Consider the following 15991-nt stretch of genomic DNA (forward strand, 5'->3'; position numbering starts at 1 on the left):
TTTATAGGCTGAACAGAAGCCTGGGCACGGCCCCGTGTCCGCTGGACACGCCCCCGTGTTCGCTGGACACGCCCCCGTGTCCGCTGGACACGCCCCCGTGCCCGTCTGACACTCTCTCTCTTCATTAATTGTAATTCAGAATTACAATAAATGCACCTGCAGCACTCTGACCACGCCCCCGTGTCCGCTGGGCACGGCCCCGTGGTGGGCAATAGAAGCTTCTATAACTTTGTCTTTTCTGACCATCCTGGACACTGCCCCGTGTTCGCTGAGCACGGCCCCGTGTTGAGCTGGACACACCCCGTGTCCGCTGGACACTGCCCCGTGTTCAGCTGGGCACAGCCCCATGCTCAGCTGGGCACAGCCCCATGCTCAGCTTTCTTCTTGTTTTTGCTTTGGGAGATGCTGTCTAGGAGTCGGGCATGCCACGTTTCTTCCTTTTCTTTGTATTTATGTTGGATTTGGCTGCATTTTTGCTTCTTTTGTTCATTTAAGCTCTTTTAACCCTGAAAATACAAAAGGAAGACAAAAGCACACTTTTTCCAACATTAGTACTTAAAAAGGGTTGGTTTTATGCCTCATTTGATGTAATTTATATGTTGCATTTTACACACATCAAATACCCCCACACTTGAATCTTTGCTTGTCCTCAAGCAAAACTCTTTAATATGTGGCTTACACTCCCAAATGGAATGGGTAGAAGAGAAGGTTTTGGGCTTGTCTTAAGTGTCGGGAATCCAAGATCTTTATTGGGTTTTATTTTTATACTATTTACAATCATATTCGTTGTGATTTATTTAGACCGTTTCATAAGAGAAATTACTTATTTGGGCATAACATGCCTTTTTAAAATTTCATTTATATACAAGTTCACATACCTCACGGGGGATCACTCAACACTCGGCCGAAGGTGTATTTTTAGTGAATCACTCGAGAGCGGCATGGAACTTATTCCTACCATAAGCTTGCCAAGCAATCAATCCTCCTCCTTTTTAACTTTATACCTTTGTAAATATCAAGAGGACTTTTTGGGTGAAGGGTTAGGCTTGGGCTAAAGGTGGGTGGTTGGGTTAGTGGTTAGTAAAAGGGCGAAAAGCGTAAAAAGCGTCGGTTTTCGTAAAACACTTTGTTTTTTTTTTTTTTTTTCACTTTTTTTTTTATTCTAATGAAGCATTTTTCAAACAAGGTTTCTTTTGATGAGCTTGTTTGTTTATTGCTAACTTCATCTTTTTTTTTTTTTTTTTTTTTTTTGTCACAAGAAAACCGAGCTTTGTTACTAAAATAAAGGGTTTAAAATGAAAAAGGTTTTGGTGGGTAAAGGGTGTTTGTTTTGGGGAAAGAAACGAAAAGGTTTAGGCTCAAAGGGGTTAACTAGGGGGATTTTGGGTAGGTGGTAAAAAAAAAAGAAAAATAATGGTGTAGAAATAAAAAAAAAAAAAGGTTAGTCCTAATGCCTCCATCATTTACTTACTCGAGTTTAAGTTGGTAAGGACCGGGAAAGTATCGTCGTGGCAAGTTCTAGAGTCGTAAGAACCAAGCGGCTATTCACACAAGAAACGAAAAATGAGCATTTAGTTTAAAGATGTATATTTGTATGCTCAATAAAGGCTCAAAACTCACTTTTGTGGGAATGGGTTTTTATGTGATCAAGTATATATAATCAAATTTTAACTAAGATTGTCATGCCGTTTCATAATCTTCTTATTTGGTTCTTTTTATCACGACGCTATCGGTTGTAAATTTGTAAAAATATAACCTTTTTAGAACTTGTTATTCCCAAATTAAACCAAGACAAGTAAAAAAATATGAAAAGTTTTTGAAAAAATTTGGGGTGATTAGCGGTTCCAATAGAGTTTTGTGTAAGGCTTGTTATTAGGACTTGCAAAATTCAAGGTTTTAGCATCCCCCCACACTTAAATTACACATTGTCCTCAATGTGTCCCAAAAATAAGTTTTTCGGTTGATTAAAATGTGTAAAAGTGGGTTAAAAACAAGATTTTATGGTACTGGGTAGCTGAACACGGGGTGGTGTTGGCTGAGCACGGCCCTGTGTCCAGACTGCCAGTACCAAAAGTAAACAGAAGGCTGGGCACGGGGGCGTGTTCAGTGAGCACGGCCCCGTGTCCAGGTACCTGAACTGGGCATTTCTGCAGATTTTTGGGCACGGGGGCGTGTTGGGTGAGCACGGCCCCGTGCTGAACTTGCAGTAATGAAGAAAAATTGTCGAGAGGCTCTGTTTTTGCGCATGGGGTGTTGGTTCAAGCTTCCCTTAGTGTCCTTCACCATCCCGAGTGTGTTTTATTCCTACAAATTAAAACTAAACTAGAAAGCATAAAAGTTAAACTAATCTAAAACTAAGGATAGTTCCGCGGAATGCCTCCGTGGTGCGCCACGTTTATAAAGGTCCTTGGCTAGACCAACCTTATCAGGTGGCTCTGGCTCATCTTCAATCAGGGGGTCGTCATTGCCAAAAGGATATTTCATTGAGCGCTCAAGATCTATGCTCCTTTTGAATGCCCCTAATTGAAGAGGTAGATTGTTGTACTTCCGGTTTTTCAAAGCTTCGTGAGTTTTTACAAAAGGTCGTCCCAACACTAGAGGAGCGTCATCAAGGATGACAAAGTCGGTTGGGATTACCATTTGATTTGTTTGAACCAAGATATCCTTAACTACACCGATTGATTTTATTATTCTCCGATTGGATAGAAAAATGGGTATTTGAAGTGGAGCAAAATCACTAATACTTAGCTTTTCAAAAATGTAGTTAGGCATTATGTTAACACAAAGATCTTTATCAATGGTGATATTACTAATAAATGAATTTTGAAAGAAACATGGAACCGGTGTAATGTTAATTTCAAAAGGATCTTCTTTTATTAGCGAGGTTTGATCATTAGTTAACTTAACACTTACCATTTCTTCTATTTTTGTATTAATGTTTAGCTCTTTTAAAAACTTAGCATGAGTTGGTACTAAACAATGATTTTCGAAAGAAGGTGACAAGAGATTAATTTCTTTAAAATTAGACTCTTCTTGTAATTTAACGTTATCGACTTCGCCCCTTTCGTTGTTTAACTCATGTGTCGGTTTTTCACTTATTTGTTCTTCCATTTTTAACTCCTCAATTATCGTTTCTTCCTTTTTTAATTCTTCTCTTGCGCGGGACTCCTCTTCCCTTGCGCGAGATTTTTTTATGCATCTTTCGATAAATTTGAGTTTTTCTATTATCCTATCGGCTATGTCGGTGATAGAGTAAGGATCGGGATCCTCAAAGCTTGAATCCGGTTGTTCGATCCTTGGTTCCTCATAGTACCCATATGAAGTAGATGGCTCACACCATTGTTCTTCATGATAAGTACATGATGGATAAGGGTCGAAACTTTGTTCTTCATAGTACTCATATGAGGTGGGTTGTTCACGCCATGGTTCCTCATAATAAGAGTATGAAGGTGGTGGCTCATATCTTGAGTCTTCAAAGTATGAGTATGAAGGCTCATACCTTGGTTCATCAAAATATGAGTATGAGGGGGGAGGTTCATACCTTTGGTCTTCATAGGATGTGTATGAAGTTGATGGCTCGTACCTGGGCTCCTCATAATGGTTGTATGAATTGGATGGTTGATATGAGTTATTATATTGAACCGAGTGTGCATTACGACAATTAGTGCAATAATTACCCCTATAATCATCCTCATCATAGGTGTAGTTGTAACCTCTTGAGTATTGATCCATAGGAATCACTCAACAGACTACAACTGAGTCTCGGGACCAGAAAACAAAAATAAGACGGAAACAGAAGCTGAGCACGGCCCCGTGTTGGGTGAACACGGCCCCGTGTTCAGGGACTGTATCTGGGCGTTTTAATTAAATTAACTGGTCACGTTGAGCACGGGGGCGTGTTGAGTGAACACGGCCCCGTGGTCAGACTCTGTATCTGGGTGTCTACTCTAAAATATGCAGCACGGGGGCGTGTTCAGCGAGCACGGCCCCGTGTTCAAGCTACTGTAAATGCAAAACTAAACTAAAATGCAGAAAAAATGCGCGCGTTTTAAAAAATGTTTTGAAAAACTGATTAGGCCGTCGATTTTAAGCTTTCTTAAAATCCTTGTGTCCCCGGCAGCGGCGCCAAAAACTTGATGTGCGTAAAGTGTGTAATATTTTTAGATATATTTTTAAGCCCTTTTTACACTTTTAGCCAAGTTTTAAATTTATAAAACACGATATTTACTAACACTAAACACACATATGGGCAAGTGCACCCATCGTGGACGTAGTATAGTGTTGGTAAGATACCGAGGTCGTCCAAGGACACAAGAGCTTTTAATACCGGTTTATCCTCAACGTCTAATCAAATCAAAAAGTTAGAAAAATGTTTTAAACTAAGAAAAATAAAAACTAACTAAATGCTGAGAAATAAAATAAAATAAAAACAGATAGACAAGATGAATCACTTGGATCCGACACGTGTATTAGTATAACCTTTGATTATTTTCGCACTTTTGCACTTGTTTAAGAGATTATCTTAGTTATTGTAGTAGGCCCCTTTTTCGGAGGTGACGTTACCCTCAACCCAGTAGTTTGAGTCAGCAAGGATACAATCCTAAAGGGTTGGATTATTGAAAGATAATGAATTAAGTTATTAATGCAAATTATGGTAGGCCCCGCTTTTGGCGGCGACGTTACCCTCGGCTAAGTAGTCTGAGTCAGCAAGGATACAGTCCTAAATAGCCGGGTTATAGTATTAATAGTAGTTAGCTTATGAGGGGGTCAAAGAGTTTGGATCCCCGCCATCCAATACCTATGGGCATTGAAGGAGATCCTACTAAATTTGACCCAGGTCCCAAGCAGGACCTCTAAACGCTGAACAAGGGCAAGACCTTTACCAAACCGTTCCCTTAACCCCCGACCAGGTAGCCAACATACCTCCATATAGACCGTGGAGATATGAATGGTGAAAATCTTTTATTTTATATAGACAGTAAAATAACGCCAAGACACCACGGATAAACGATAAGGAAAGATCACCTTCAACATAAGTAACTAGTTATTAAAGTCATTAATACAAAACCAAATAAAAAGTGCAAAAGATTAAAAATAAAAAGTATTATACTAAACACTTGTCTTCACCAAGTGATGTAAGAGACTTAGGCAAACATGGCCTTGATTGTCAAGAACTCTTACGATCAATCTTGGATCCCGAGACGACTCACACACTCTATGATGGACAATGGATGATGGTGGTGGATGATGGTGTTATGGTGGTGATGGGTGGTGGATGAAGTGTGAGAGAGGTGGTGTGCCAAGGGATGAGTTGAAATGAAGCCAAGCACTCCTATTTATAGGCTGAACAGAAGCCTGGGCACGGCCCCGTGTCCGCTGGACACGCCCCCGTGTTCGCTGGACACGCCCCCGTGTCCGCTGGACACGCCCCCGTGCCCGTCTGACACTCTCTCTCTTCATTAATTGTAATTCAGAATTACAATAAATGCACCTGCAGCACTCTGACCACGCCCCCGTGTCCGCTGGGCACGGCCCCGTGGTGGGCAATAGAAGCTTCTATAACTTTGTCTTTTCTGACCATCCTGGACACTGCCCCGTGTTCGCTGAGCACGGCCCCGTGTTGAGCTGGACACACCCCGTGTCCGCTGGACACTGCCCCGTGTTCAGCTGGGCACAGCCCCATGCTCAGCTGGGCACAGCCCCATGCTCAGCTTTCTTCTTGTTTTTGCTTTGGGAGATGCTGTCTAGGAGTCGGGCATGCCACGTTTCTTCCTTTTCTTTGTATTTATGTTGGATTTGGCTGCATTTTTGCTTCTTTTGTTCATTTAAGCTCTTTTAACCCTGAAAATACAAAAGGAAGACAAAAGCACACTTTTTCCAACATTAGTACTTAAAAAGGGTTGGTTTTATGCCTCATTTGATGTAATTTATATGTTGCATTTTACACACATCAGCGGCGATTACCTAAAAGTCCCCCGGAGCTAGAGTCAAGTGTTTGTCTTGTGTGTGGCAACAACCCATTGTAGAAAGTGGATACTTGTTGCCATACCGCAAGACCGTGATGAGGACACTTTCGCAATAGCTCCTTGAACCTTTCCCAAGTTTCATATAAGGATTCCCCATCCTCTTGTGAATATGTATTAATTTCAGTCATTAATTTAGCCGTTTTAGCAGGAGGGAAATACTTATACAGAAACTTTTGGGCTAGTTCATCCCAGGTGTTTACCGAGCCAACTGGGAGGGCATTGAGCCAAGCCTTTGCTCGGTCCTTTAACGAAGAGGGAAACATCCGAAGGCGGATGGCGTCGTTTGATGCTCCATTGATCCGGAAGGTATCACATATTTCTAAGAAATTACTAATATGTAGATGGGGATCTTCATCCGCAAGCCCATGGAAGGTTGCGGAGTTTTGAAGCATTTGTATCAAATGCGGCCGAAGTTCGAAGTTATTAGCTTCGACATTCGGGGCATTGATAGCGGCGCCGAGATTACCTACGGTGGGTCGTAGGTAATCCATGAGGGTACGTTGGTCCGCCATTGGAAACGGGTCCCCCGAAACTTTCTCTTGGTTTTTAGCTTTAAGTCTTTTTCTGAGAAAGCGTTCGGGTTCTTCTAGAGGTTCTTTTATGTCTCTACTGGAACTGGAGCTGATACACTACGTAGAAAGTTCAGATGTGGTGCCTGGGTTCCAAGTCCTGCAATAAAAACGGAAAAGATGTTGGTCAGAAAGTTCACCACGGCCCCTTGCTCAGTGAACAGGGCCCGTGGTCGGAGATACAGTGATTGTTTTCCGGATCCCTGTTACTGGAAGGTTGTACACGGCCCCGTGTTGCACCGACACGGCCCCGTGCTCAGCTCTCTGTAACTCGGAAAATAAAAACTACCAGTGACACTGTTGGGCACGGCCCGTGTCCGACCAGGCACGGCCCGTGCTGAACTCTGCAGAAGCTGAAAAATTTAGAAAACCCGAAAAAAATAAAAATAAAATAGAAAAAATGATTAGGCTGCTGATTCCTAACTTTCTTAAAATCCTTGTGTCCCCGGCAACGGCGCCAAAAACTTGATGTGCGTGAAGTGTGTATATTTTTAGGTGTATATTTTAAGCCCTTTTTTCACTTTTTAACCAAGTTTCAAATTTATAAACACGATATTCACTAACACTAAACACACATATGGGCAAGTGCACCCATCGTGGACGTAGTATAGTGTTGGTAAGATACCGAGGTCGTCCAAGGACACAAGAGCTTTTAGTACCGGTTTATCCTCAACGTCTAATCAAATCAAAATGTTAGAAAAAGGTTTTTAAACTAGGAAAATAAAACTAACTAAAACGCTGAAAATAAAATAAAAATAAAAACAGATAGACAAGATGAATCACTTAGATCCGACTCGTGTGTAGTGTAACCTTTGATTACTTTCGCACTTTTGTACTTGTTTAAGAGATTATCTTAGTTATTGTAGTAGGCCCCTCTTTTGAAGGCGACGTTACCCTCAACCCAGTAGTTTGAGGCAGCAAGGATACAATCCTAAAGGGTCGGATTATTGAAAGATAATAAATTAATTTATTAATGCATAATGTGGTAGGCCCCTCTTTTGAAGGCGACGTTACTCTCGGCTAAGTAGTTTGAGTCAGTAAGGATACAGTCCTAAGTAGCCGGGTTAAAGTTTTAATAGTAGTTTAACTTATGAGGGGGTCAAAGAGTTTGGACCCCCGCCATCCAATACCGTTGGGTATTGAAGGAGGTCCTACTAAATTTGACCCAGGTCCTTTGCAGGATCTATACACTGAACAATGGCAAGACTTTTACCAAACCGTTCCTTTAACCCCCGACCAGGTAGCCAACATACCTCCATATACACCGTGGAGATATGAATGGTGAAAATCTTTTATTTTATATAGACAGTAAAATAATGACAAGACACCACAGACAAACGATAAGGAAGAATCACCTTCAACATAAGAAACTAGTAATTAAAGTCATTAATACAAAACCAATTAAAAAGTGCAAAAGATTAAAAATAAAAAGTATTACAATAAACACTTGTCTTCACCAAGTGATGTAAGAGACTTAGGCAAACATGGCCTTTGATTGTCAAGAACTCTTACGATCAATCTTGGATCCCAAGACGACTCACACACTCTATGATGGACAATGGATGATGGTGGTGGATGATGGTGTTGTGATGGTGGTGGGTGGTGGTTGAAGTGTGAGAGAGGTGGTGTGCCAAGTGATGAGTTGCAAGAGCTCCAAGCACTCCTATTTATAGGCTGAACAGAAGCTCGGGCACGGCCCCGTGTCCGCTGGACACGGCCTAGTGTCCATCCTCCTCTCTTTCTTCATTAAATGCAGTTTGTCTGCATTAGTTGACCACGCCCGCGTGTCCGCTGAGCACGACCTCATGTGCAGAAGCATATCTGCACTATCAAGATTTGTCTGGATTCCGCGAATCTTATAGTTGACCACGGCCTCGTGCCCGCTGAGCACGGCCCCGTGGTGGGCGATGGAAGCTTCTACCACTTTGTCTTTTCTGCTGACACCTGGGCACGCCCCCATGCTCGCTGAGCACGGGGCGTGTTCCGGCTTCTGTCTTCTTGTTTTGCTTGGGAAGATGCTGTCGGGAGGTCAGACATGCCACGTTTTGTTCCTTTTCTTGTATTTATGTTAGATTTAGCTGTCTTTTTGCTTCTTTTGTTCATTTGAGCTCATTTAATTCTGAAAATACAAAAGGAAGACAAAAGCACACTTTTTCCAACATTAGTACTAAAAAAAGGTTAGTTTTATGTCACAATTGATGTAATTATATGTTTCATTTTGTGCACATCAGTGCATGTTACAGAGATTAATTGTATTGACCTCCTTATATTACTAACTATATGTTTAGTGGTGTGCTTACTTAGGCCATGTTTGGATGAGCTTATTTTACCTCCTTATGACTTATTGGTTTCTTGAAAAGGAGTTTTTGTGAAATGATGTTTAGGTGGGCCAGGTTTCTTGTTTTCCAAATCTCGTGTTTTGTTTTTTCTATTAAACTTATCAGAGCTTAGTGTCGGCGGTTTTGAAAGTCATAAAAGTTTTCTTGTTGATCGAATAGTAACAAAAGAATATTAATCAAGATTGGGTTCGGAGAATTTCTTAGCCAAGAAGAAGAATGGTGTGGGCTAGTTTCTTTTGGTAAGTAACAACCAACGAACTTGGGTGTAGGTAAAATGAGATCAACAGGGGTTGGGGCTGATTGTGGTGGCGTCGATAACAGTGAGTGCAAATCAATCAAGCAATTATTTTGCTTAAAATCCGGTCAAGATTATTCAAACAAACGGGCTAGAAACTTCTTCAATCGTGGTAACCAACAGATGCACTAAAAACGAAACATGGTTGGATCTTTCATTAGGCAGAATCAAAGTTGGTAGCTACGTTTTCGGTTGGTGAACGCGATTTTACAATCAAGGTGTGATCGGTGGTGGAAGTGTGTGGGATATTGTGAACAAACAAAAGATTAGGGGTGATTGTTGGACTTAATTGTTTTGTTCACACAAACGAATGGGTTAGAGGTACAAGTGTCATTTTTATTAAGTTTATTTATTTAAGGAGTCATATTATTATAGTTTGGGTCAAGATTTAATCTTTATTTACTTTCATATTTGAGAGGCTAGGTTTTTTGTTTTCTAAGATGCTTGCTTAGTATAAATTGATGGTTAATGCTATTGTAATTTGTATATCTTGGTTTATGATTAAAAAAAAAAGACAATTAAATTCGTTCAATCTCGTGTATTTTGATGTTTCTCTTTTAACCAATCTAGGCCATTACAATATACCATAACTATGGGGGTTCCATATGCACCCCATTACAATCAAGAGTTTTTATTTCATAGTATCATATTGGAAACACTTTTATACACTATTATAACACTAATAGAGAGTATGGTACCCAAAAAAAATGATTAATGATACATTCAACCAATGAACTATGACTTGGTTATTCCATTGCCACGATTTATCCATTCGAAGGGCGTTACAGGGTATGAGTGATTTTATTGAAGAAATGCTAATATCTTTAGGAATAATTACTAGCTAAAAAATATTTTTAGTGCCCAAAAGTAATGCATGACTATCTAATAGGGATTCACTAAATAGCATTGAAAATAGGTGCTGAATCATTTCTTTCTTTATGTTCTTTTGGAAGGCATGACACTATAAAAAGAAACCAAAGCACTCTAGCAAGAAGCTAGAATGCTGCAGAAGGTACAGTACAGCCAAAGCAAAACCCACAAATACAAAAACAAAATTAGAAACATAACATAGGACTCTTGACCCACTCCTCCCAACATAGGTGAGAAAGCTTAAACCTGTTCACAACCCAACTAAAGAAGTTGGAGATAATCTCGTCTCCAACATACTTTGTCCTCCTCTTTAAGCTATTAAACATTCGGTTGTTTTTCACCTTCCAAATAAACCAACATGTAGAGAAGATAACTTTACCTTTATTTTTTATGTTCTTAAGTTGTATTATTACCATCTCTCAATTTTTTTTTAACTTCCTATTAATTGAAATTATACCAACGCACCAATCTAACTCATGTATAGTCGAAATCAACACACAAAGACCCTTCCTATGCTTTAAAAAAAAAGAATATAATAAATGGGATAATATATATACACACTGCACACATATATAGGGTAAGGTTAAAATGAGAACTCATATATTTCATAAGAACTTGAAGAACTTTGTTAAAAAACATTCAAAATCACAAAAGAAAATTTACACTTATCATTATATAATTATATAATATCAATTTGGAACACATGTAGGCATCAAGGATTGTACTATATGTTTCATGAGTTGTACTCATATTTTAGTTCTTTTATTTTTAGTTTGTTTTACTTTAACCATAAAACAATTTGTAACATATGTAGGCATGAAGGATTGTACCATATGTTTCATCAGTTGTACTTATATTTTGGTTCTTTTATCTTTAATTTGTTTTACTTTAACCATAAATCACTTGTAAGCATATACAAATTAACATTTAAAGGAATAAGAGGTTGTACTCATATGTTTGGTGGGTTGTACCCACTTTTGGTTTTTTTTTCTTTCTTTTTTATCTTTAATTTTTTTTACTCTTAACCCCATAGATTTATATGTTTTACATTTTTACCAATCACGTTTAATCACATACAGATTTTTTTTTATTACGTTTTGGTCAAATTTTGCGAGTTTACATGCTACAATGTGCGTGTATGATTCAACGTTTTTATGCGTAGTTTTCCTGTTTTGCACACCGTCGCAGCGCGCGGTTCTATAACAAATTAGTTGTTGTTTTCTACGTTTTACATTTAGAGTGTGTGGTTCAACATTGTTTCATCATCTGCATTTTGTTCGGTTTTATATTTCTTTTTTTACACGAACCTTTCTGGTATTGATGGTCGCTCATAGTGATATAATATTGGAGCTACTTAGCACGGTTTTAAGCCCCCACCACAACATGGGGGTATATAATTTGCAACATATCTATGCATTATGATTTGTCACATAATGTTTAGTGAGTTGTATCCACTAAAGACAAATTTGTATTTCATTTAAATACTATAAATAATTTGCGAGTTAACATGGCGCAACGTGCGTGTGTGGTTAAACGATTTTACGTCATCTATTTTTTTCCGTTTGATTGGTTGATCGTAATGCTCGGGGTCCTAGATCGACTTAGTTATTTGTTTATATGTTTTATGTTTCGGTTTAATTTCTTCGTATTAAAACGCTGCAACTTCATTGTTGGTGGTCGTTGATCGTAGTGTGGCATTGGTGTTCGCTCCCGCCGCATCGCGCGGATGTTTAATACTAGTTATTATTAAAATACCATACGAAAAACGAATTTACATGTATTCGTAAATAAAAATATATACACAGTTAAATTTACCATTTACACATAGGTAAAAAAATTATATACACATATATACAAATTTATTGAAATTGATTTTGAGAGGAGAGATGAACTCATATGTAGTAAATTAATTGTTTTTTTAATACTTTAATATATTAGTATAAATAAATTGACAAGGTTAGTATAATAAATTTGAATGGATTTTTTATTAGTTTTCACAGGTATTACAATAATTAGGTTCTTAAGATAAACAATCCAATAACATATTATCATAACCAATAACATATTATCATTGTTAAGTTTAATCTCTAATCTTATCCATAAAAATAAGCATCCTTCTCACGTCATGTATCTTGTATTTTTTATTCATGTATAACACCTGTTATTATTAGTATTATTTTATCCGGGTATAGACTTTAATTTTCAAAATGGTTAGCATGATAATGAGAATCAAAGCTGGGACACGTATAACTGGTTAAGTATACTTTAGTATAAAAAAAAAATATATAAAAAAAATAGTATTTTTTTACTAATAGGGGTTGTCCTTTCGTTTAGCCCAAATTTGGATTTGGTTTGCAACTCAAGATCCTGTTCCCGGGATATCATACATGAGAGCATATTACGTGCATTTGTAACTATTTAATCATGTGGTTTTATTCCCTTAAGTCCTTTTTAATTATAATTAATTGTCTTTCATTTGCTATCTCAGATATACCTTAAAACCAGAAGTGTGTATGATTTAATTAGGGTTTTCTTTATAATCGAATTATAAAAAGTTTTGGGTATTGAACATTATCGGTTAGGTTAATTTCGATTTTGGTTATGGGTTAAACATAAAAAACGATTCGCTTAAGCTATTGTCGAGTGGGCTTCATTTTTGAGTTTGTGTTACTTGAGCTAATTGTAATATTGATTTAGGGTTAATAAAAATAAAAGATTTTATAATACATTTAGACATGGGATTTTGAACTTTACCACTAGGTTAAACATGTTCTAATATAAACTATAACTAATGAATTAAACAGTCAAATGAAAACATATAATAGACACTAGGTGTAGTACCCGTGTAACCACACGGGTAGGTTTAGTAATGATCGAAATCAAATACTAAAAAACAGATTATAATATATCATTTAAATTTTGGTCTTTATAAAGTAATGTTAAAAACAGTATGTGTGATCACACGGGTAGCTTTAATAACCATCGAAATAGATTATAATACATCATTCATATTGTTTGTGTTTAATACAACTAATCAAATGTTATTGATCAGTTCAATAAAGCCCCTTATATTTGATCCAATTAAGCTTAATAATATATTAGATTTTGTAGGCCCATTAAAACCCTTATATCCAGTGTTGTAAAAGTCGGATTACTCGGCCGAGTACTCGGCGAGAACTCGGTCCTCGGACCCCCTCCGAGGCGACTTCCTCCTAGGCGGTCTCAATTAGTCGGCCTCGGGATTACTCGGGAGTACTCGGTGCCTAGTCGGCCTAGTCGGACATAGTCGGACGTAGTCGGCCTAGTCGGTCTAGGCGGTCAACGTGGTTTGTTGACTTTTAATCGGTCAAACTCGGTCAAAATCGGCATACTCGGCCTTGTACTCAGACTAGTCGGACTTGTATTCAAAATATTTGAATTTTAAACATGTTTCATTTTAAATTATACTCAGTTGACATGAATTATGCTTATTTTAACACATAAATAATATATAGCAATTAATTTTCTTTATATTTACCATGTCCGCGTACTCCCCGAGTACTCTCCGAGTACTCCGATTACTCCCAACTCCCCAGTCGGCCGACTAGGGACCGCCTAGCGACTTTTACAACACTGCTTATATCAAATCCGGCCCCAAATTCTAACCACTCATCTACCATTCCATTTCCATCTCCGAACTTCGAAGGGCGACAAACTAATGACAGGGAGTGTTAAAGATTTTTCCTTATCAGCAAAAGGTAATCGAAAACGTATTGATTCGATTTTGTTTTTCTGAAATCTTTGCTTCATGTAATTTTTTATACCACGCTTGCATGTATGATTTTTGATCTTAGGTTTGTTCTTTTATATGAACTGTAAGTTATGATCATGTTTGTTTATTTGATTTGTTATACTTCAGATTCCATCATATGAATGTTCGTATTGATGTTCGATTGAAGTTTTTACTTTTGTATGGATGTTCGATTGAGGTGTAGATATTTAGGGCTATGTTAAAAATGATTGTTTATCAGTTGTTGTATAAAGATTTTTTAAGATTATGATGTTTAGTAAACTTTCAGTTGGTGTTCTTGACAGATTTTATCAGATTATATTTCACATGTTTGGGGTTTTGTATCACGCTGTCAAAAATAGAAACATATTAATAACCTTTAGAAACTCTCGGCATCGAAAATAACATTTGGTATTTCACATTGTTGACATTGAATATACCCTAATAACCTTTTAACGTTATATAATATTTTAGTCTATTAGTTATACTCTTTTTAATTGCATTAATTAGAATAATCTTTTCAAGTTTTTCATAAATAATGCTCATCAACTTAAAATCATTGTTGTTGATACATCTGTTGACTTTGGTTAACAGATGGATGAAAATATATGTTTAAAATCACTGTTGGGTTAAACAGTGTTTTGAGGAGAAAACAGTGGTTTGTCATTGGACAAACAGTGGTTTGACCATGGTCAAGCAGACTTTTGAACCACTAAGAGTCATAGTTTTGCAAACAGTGGTTTGACTTTGGTCAAAGAGGCTTTGGTCAAACAGATTTTTTTAAAAAAAGTGGTTTGACTTTGGTCAAACAGTGGTTGGATACTAATGCTATTTCCTTTCATCATGTTCTCTCAGTTACTTACCATCTTTTAACGTTTTTCTCTTTTTATAGAAAGATGTATGGTTTTGCTTGTTACATGACCGACAACCAAAGGAAATCTTTGGTTAGTATTTTAATCTCAGATATGTCGAATTTATTTTCTTTATAACATCATGTTAGACAGTTCTGATTTTAATATACTTATACATAGGTTCTGCCAAAAAAGTATAAACAATGGATAAAAGAGTTTAACTATCCTGTTGGGTTTGTCAAAGTACGGACAACTAATGGGCAAGTCTTTGAAGTCAAGATATATGATATAGGAAACTTCTATTGTCTCTACAATGGGTAGTATTCCGTAGTTCAAACTTTGAAACTACAATCTAGATCATGGCTCGTATTTCAGTATGAAGAAGCAAAAGTTTCCGGATATTTTATTTCTATGACAATATTGCATTTGCTCCATCTGATTATTTTTACTACAGACCCAATGGCGATTTTGATAAACCTGATGCTATGGTATGTAGTTCGCAATCTGGGTTCGGTATATTTATTATTGTTTCTTATTTATTATGGTTCCGTATATGAAACTACTAATATTTTTTTTTTCTCGTTGTAGCATATCAATCGTTTATTTGTACATCACAAGATGGACAATACCATTCCAAATTATCCGGTTGTTATTAGAGGTCCTGGGAAGCATAAATTTTTTGTTCGAATGGATGTTAGTGACAATCAGCTTTACATAACAACTGGATGGGATTGGATTAAGAAGAACTTTTCACTAAGTGATGAACATCTTCTTGTGTTTGAAATGATTGATCTTCACACTTTTGATATGTTTGTTTTCAATTGTTCCAAGGATGCTGATTTAATCTTGCCACCGGAATTATATGCTGCTATTAAGGAAGAAGTGGTAGAAGAGGTTATCAGTATCTCTGATGGTGAAGATGTGGATGACATAACTAAGGACAATGAAACTGAAATGCTCGCTGTAACTATGAATAACGAAACTATTCCAGTAGTTTTTCATGTGGACAATCATTTTGTAAGTTTCTGTAACCAAAAAGTAGTAACAGGACCTTACATTGTGTTAACCATATTATAATACTATCTTTGTTAACATTATTTTTTGTTTGGTACAGCGCATTAAAAAAGTTCTTGGTAAAAAACTTGGCTTGGATAGGAAAAGAACTTTAAAGATTGTAGATGCTGCTGGAAATGTTTGGGATGTTCGAGTTGGTATCGAGTCTCCTGATGATCGGTTTTACATAAAAAACATGAAACAGTTTGTGAAGGATAA

The 15991-nt window shown here is 37.4% G+C and overlaps 1 non-coding gene across 1 annotated transcript; it reads left to right on the forward strand.

Annotated features, from left to right (window-relative positions):
- Positions 1 to 6053: 6053 nt before the first annotated feature.
- On the forward strand, positions 6054 to 6160 carry LOC118491773. Its single transcript, XR_004892218.1, has one exon. It is a non-coding gene; the product is annotated as a small nucleolar RNA R71 (small nucleolar RNA).
- The last annotated feature ends 9831 nt before the right edge of the window (positions 6161 to 15991 follow it).

Source organism: Helianthus annuus, chromosome 4 (genome assembly GCF_002127325.2).
Source record: "Helianthus annuus cultivar XRQ/B chromosome 4, HanXRQr2.0-SUNRISE, whole genome shotgun sequence".
Lineage (NCBI taxonomy): Eukaryota > Viridiplantae > Streptophyta > Magnoliopsida > Asterales > Asteraceae > Helianthus > Helianthus annuus.